This window comes from Rhea americana, unplaced genomic scaffold (assembly GCF_003343005.1).
Source record: "Rhea americana isolate MKP2758 unplaced genomic scaffold, rheAme1 scaffold_145, whole genome shotgun sequence".
Lineage (NCBI taxonomy): Eukaryota > Metazoa > Chordata > Aves > Rheiformes > Rheidae > Rhea > Rhea americana.
The window spans coordinates 109,306-115,317 of NW_028185539.1; positions in this window are offsets into that span (position 1 = coordinate 109,306).

A 6,012-nucleotide genomic window follows, 5' to 3' on the forward strand; every position below is an offset into this window, starting at 1 on the left:
ACAGTATACAATTTTCCTGACGGAATTATTTGAGGCAGAAGTGATCTATAGGAAAAGGGAAATATATTAAAAGTAACATTCTGTGACTGCAGTGCACAAGAAACTTAGATCTCATACTCTGGGGATGACAACACAGAGTGAGAATATGCATCAGGATCCTGAGGAAGAGTAGCTAGTGTTTGTTCAGTGCTTCTGAAATTTAATACGTTAAGATTATTTTGTTAATGCTATTGCTCTGTAGATGCACAACAGCACTTTTATTTATTAAATTTCATGCACATGTCAAGTTGATGAAGCTATCTAGGCACATGCTCTTTGGAAGTTTTGAGTATCATGGAGTCAGTCCTTCTGCTGCTCTCCGCCAATCTCACTATGCCCTCTCTCTGCATATTGCTAGCACAGTCTCGCATGGCTCAGAGCAATGGGATAACTGCACTTCCACTACCAAGAGGCTGTGTGGGCAGAGACACAGCATAATACAGAGTTCTTGTGCAGGGATCCCTAAGAGAGCATCCGACTTGCTGTAACTAATGCACATAGGGTGCTAATAAAAACTTGGGTGCATTTTGTTTGGCTCTAAATCTAATCTTCCTACTGTTGTGGCTTTCTTGGCATGTGCTATTTCTTTAACTGAGTTTATTAGTAATGAATTTCCAATATATTTTGCTAATGTTTACCTAAAATGTATTAAAAGTATTTTCTGTGCAATGTCTGTCTGTCTATTAGATCTCTAATATTCCAACCACATTAAAAAAAAAAAAAAAAAAAAAGATACAGGCTACATAAATGTGAAGCTGACCCAAAGAAAGGATGGTCTGGAATTTGGCTCTAGAGGAATAAATTCTTATCCTAGTGAAGTCATTTCTTGGCCTTAAGCAAGATAATTAACCCCCTCTGCTTCTGATGCTTCATCTTTATAATGGGGGTTTGAGTATTTATCATAATACAGAAAGAGTAGAAATAAGAAACTTCATTATCTAGGATTAGGTTTTCCCCAGACTGTACAGTGATGTTATGTGGAAAGATGCCCAGAAATCTTCTTTTCCTCTGTACTGTTGTGCAGAAATTGCAGAAAAGCGTCTGTGCACCGTGGCAGCATTATGAGTGCTTGAGCTATCTGCATCTCCAGCGAGGGGGTGTCTTTTGCTGCCCTAGACAGAAGAGGTGGAAGGAGCCTCCTGTGGTGCGCACATCACCTAAGCTTCTTTTGATTCCTGAAGCCATTGAACTTGCCTGGGGAGTATTCTTCCCGAATAGTAATGTAGGGACTGACAAGCAAGACAGAGTCATTAGTAAGTGCAAAGCACCCTGAGATCCCARCACAGAGTTCTCCTGGAAGCACAAAATGGCCCCATCATTCATTTATTTTGCAAAACACAAATTATTCGGGGGAATCTGCTGACTCAGAACAAGCTGGTTCAGGCTGTCATGCCATTTGTTTAAAAAGTTCTTATGGAAATTAAGGCTACMTCAGAGTCTTTTAACAAAAAGCAGAATGCAGCTAGTGTTCAGTGTAACTCTTGTACATGGCCAAGGATATAAGCATAAGAGTCTTTTTAAGAAGCTGATTTTTGAGTCAATGGACTGTAACCCGTTTGAATCAATGATTATTTAAGAACTCCTAAAACTGCACATTGTTTAGCTGCCATGCACAAAAATGTTAGATCCATTCTGCTCTCTGTTGGCTGCAAATGGATAATTTGGATCCTAGGTCTGAGGGCTGAGTGTGGATTACAACAATTCTTTTTCTAGCCAGGCCAGTAAATCATTCACCATGCAGATTTGCAGCTCTTTTTCATTGTAGTGGGAGCTGAAAATATTCAGCACTTTTCAGGTCTTGTTCTAGGATACTCATGCATGTTCATAAACAAWCTGTGGCTACAAAGATATCTGCTTCTTTTGGATTTCACCAGTGCTGATGTTTACACAGTTTATTTCAAATTTTTGACATTCTAGATGATAGTTTAGAGTTTACAACGTGGTATATAAGCACCAGTCTTCAGATTTAGAACCACGAACTGCAAAGTTATGATCTGTTCTTTGTTCTTCGGATATTTCTTTCCTTTCGTATTTTGGGACAGGTAAGATGAGTTACAATAGAAATTGTCTGGATGGGATCTCAAAAAACTTGCCCATATTCTGCACAAGAAACCTCCCCTGCTATTTTTCATGAGAGATTTCCCCTAGCATATATTAGGTGACCTCTAATCTGTGAGTACACTTATGAAAGAGATAAATTGTGCACACATGAATAATGGCAATGACTGTACGTGCCAGAAATTGTTGCTGATTTGGACTGGTGTTTGGCAAAACTTAATGTGGCTTCCATGACTGTCTGGTATCTGAGTAGATGTCGTTTGTGATACAACACATGCCAYTATATAATACTGTGAAATATATGAAATAGATGGCTGACAAGGTCCCAGTGATGAAAGCAAGGGATATGTTGTATGGGTTTGTGATGACTTTAGAGCATAGTATCACCTTATACAGAGTACATGTATAGAGCTGTGTGAGATAAAGAATGCACTTAGACGACATCACCTTCCTATCAATTCTGTGCCTATGGATTTATTCCAAATGACATGGCAATTTGCAACAGAATTTGTTTCATAAAAAATGTCGCATCCTAGAAATGTTTCCTTTTTTCCCATAAAATCTTTGTGGGTCAGATGCAGGGCTGTGATGGGCCTCCGAAATAAAAGTCTCGTAAATTAAACAACCTGCCTTCTTTCAGTGCTATAAGGTTCAGAATGAAAATTCTAGTATTTGTCAGGAAAGTCTCTCAGCTTGCCAAGAGGACACTGAAATACTCTGAGACCTACAAACCATTCCATTTAAAGGTGAAAAAAAATGCTATTACAAGGTATAATAAAGGAAAAACTTGAAATGCTCCAAAATACCTCCTAACCTACAGACAGCACATGCCACCTAGTATACTCAACCAAATGAAACCTGAGATGGGTTGTTGAGCATAACTTGTAGTTTTTCTAGTCTTGAATAAAGCATCCTTATCAAATGTACCTAAAACAGGCATCTCATTCGAAGAGAAAGTAAATCCCTTTTCTGGATAACCTCTGTTTGTTTCCAATCATGTATTTCAGAAGGAGCAATTGAAGGACTGGAAGATAAATGCAACGTTTCTGAATGACCCAGATTTTGCAAAGCMGCTGATAGTATGTGGCGATTTGCAATAGCTGGGGGAGACGCGCTGGCAGTGGCTCAGAGTCTAGAGAAGTTACTCTTTGGCATTCACAAAATTGTTTTTAGCTGCCTGGACAGCGCGACAGCAGCTTTGAAACCTGAAGGTGGAAGAAGCCGCTTCCGTCGCCGGGGCAAGGGCGAGGCGCGGTGCGGGAGAGCGCTCCGGCCGGCCCGGCGGCGGGTGGGAGCGGGACGCAAACCTGCGCCCCCCCCGCCGCCCCCGGGGCTGCCCTCCGCCGCCGCCTGCTCTCCTGGGCACGCTCCCGCTTGGAAAAACAACGGCAAAGCGGCTAAGCACTACACTTGCCTCGGCCCCTTCGGGCTGGAGGCGAGACAAGCGAAGCGGGAGTGACAGATGTTTGTCACCTCTGGGTACCGCGGGAGACGCTCGGAGCCGACAGCAATAAAGGTGGCACGGGAATCTGCAGGAAATAAAATGATTCCGGGTGCAGCAGGTAACTTCTGCCAGGCAAACAGGGCTCTTAGCACAGCACTCTGCGAGCATATAAAATCTGCACGCTTTAAGGTATGGCATTTTGGAGCTAATACGGTATAAACGTGCCGCTACAGAGTCGCAAGTGCAGATTCATGCTTCAGCTTAACAAGGCTGTGCCTCTTCAGAAGAATAATGAAAAAGAAGAGGCTGCACTGAGACAGGATAAATAAGGAGATAAATCACTTTGCAATACAATGCAAGCCAAAGCCTAAAAATAAACAATTACTTTAAATCATATCAAGCACCTATCACAAACATCACATTTATACAATTGATCCGTGTGTAAATTAGCCAATTAATTCTGAATTGGAACAGTAATGAAATAATAATTATCTGTTTACATCGGAATGGTAGGAGCGAAGTTCTAGAAACAGAAATGAAAGAAAGAGACTGCGGCACAATCCATTCGGCTCCTTCACCACTGGGCATGGAGGCGGGCCAGTCAATACCAGTCTTTAATATCCAGATTTCGCTGTGGGGTTATAAATAAAATACATAATTGTGTTACAAGCCTATGGGCCATAAATGACAGGGATATAGAGAGGCTGGTTTAGGACATTTGTTGCCTTTTATATATATATATATATACACAGAAAGAAGAATTGTAAGATTTATTTTCTCAGAGGCTAGCTTGGTTCTTCTTTCCTGCTTGGCTTCCTACTAGAAGTGCTTGTCTACCCTGAGGGACTCTAGAGCGATCAGGATCTCATAGTCATCAAAGAAGTAAAAGATGAATGAAAAAGGGTGGCAATTTTTATACAGAGTGATTTTGGTGACTCATCAAGACAAATCAAGAACTTCACTGAGCTGAAGAAATGCTAGGGTCTTCTGTAAGAACTTTGCACACTTGATTTTTCATTTAGGGGCTCAAATAGGTAAAATAAGACTGTAATCCAGTTCTCACATGGTAGTCAAGAGTCCTTGTCAGATGACTGTAGGCTATTTTCTATACAGAAACTATTTGCCCTCATTTTTACTGTACAGTTTATCCTAGAGTTGAGGAGTATTTCCACTGAATTAACATTTTCTTAGAAAAATCCCGACCAGCTTTACTTTGTCAGATGAAGTGCCTGTGAAACGGATGCTTCCACGAACAGAAGATTCATATAAACGCCCATAAATTGCTAAAAAAAAAAAAAAAAAAAAAAAATCACTTCTAGATTGTGCTTTGCTGATCTTTCATTTCTGTCCCTCCCAGTTTATCTAAACTACCTCTTGCAATAACATTATTAGTTTGTTAGTTAGTTAATTAGTCAGTTAGAGATGGAGCTGAAAATGTACATTTTACACAAAGGTGACTGAGAAAAATAATATTCTTTTTCACTGAGAATTTACAGGTTGCCAGTATAATTAACATAAAGCAAGTTCAGATATTGCTGTCACAGCTGTGGACAACTCCGAAGAAGTGATGCGACTTTTCTGCTCTAATTCTCATTGCTTTTCTCATGAGTGTTAAAATCACTTAACGATAGAGCTGAATAAAGTTCATTACCAGGTTCTGTATAGGCAGCTGCCATTCTGGTGTGTCGTATAACAGATGGTGTTCTGAAAAAGTCATGTACATTATACGATCAATGTCATGCTTGTTGCAGGTGGAAATATTACATGATCAGCTCTGTGTAATCTTTGCCTAGATTTTTTTAGAACCTAGTTTAAAAACTCCGAATGTTCTTGCGGGTGCAGAAATCCTGAAGAAACCTTGCAAGCATTGCATCTCGTAAGTTTGATTCGTATGAAAGACGTATAACTTCGAACTGCTGAGCAGCTGTTTCCTGCATGTTCACATGAACCTTCAGACACATTTCTGCAAGCAGAGGAACAGGAATTTGAATTAGCTCAAATAGCTGTTTAAATTTGGATATCAAGAGAAACAAGTTATGTCCTTGCAGGGCATTAAAACCTTTAAATGTAGGGGTCCTTGTCCCCGTCGCCTACGTCCACCCTTTTGAGTCTATAGCTCTAAAGGTGCGAGGACAGTTTTTCGCGGTGGATACTCGCCTGTATTTCAGGCGCTCGGGAGCACACTGGAGTTAAGTGCGTGGGACACTTTGTATTTCTTCCTTTCCTTCCTGTATTTCAGCATGCTGATCTATACCATCGATCCTGTCGAGGGCCGCATCCGCCTTGCAGAGCGCGGCAGCAGAGCGGGTCTGCACGGGGGCACCTAGGCGAGGTGTGGCCGTGCTGGCGGTCGCGCTGCAGCCGCGGGGCTGCCGAGTCGGGGGCAGGGGCGCGGCGCGGCCCGGGCGGCTGCTCGCGGACGGAGCGGACGCGCCGGAGGCGCCGTCGCGGCTGCGGGGCGGCCGCGGGGC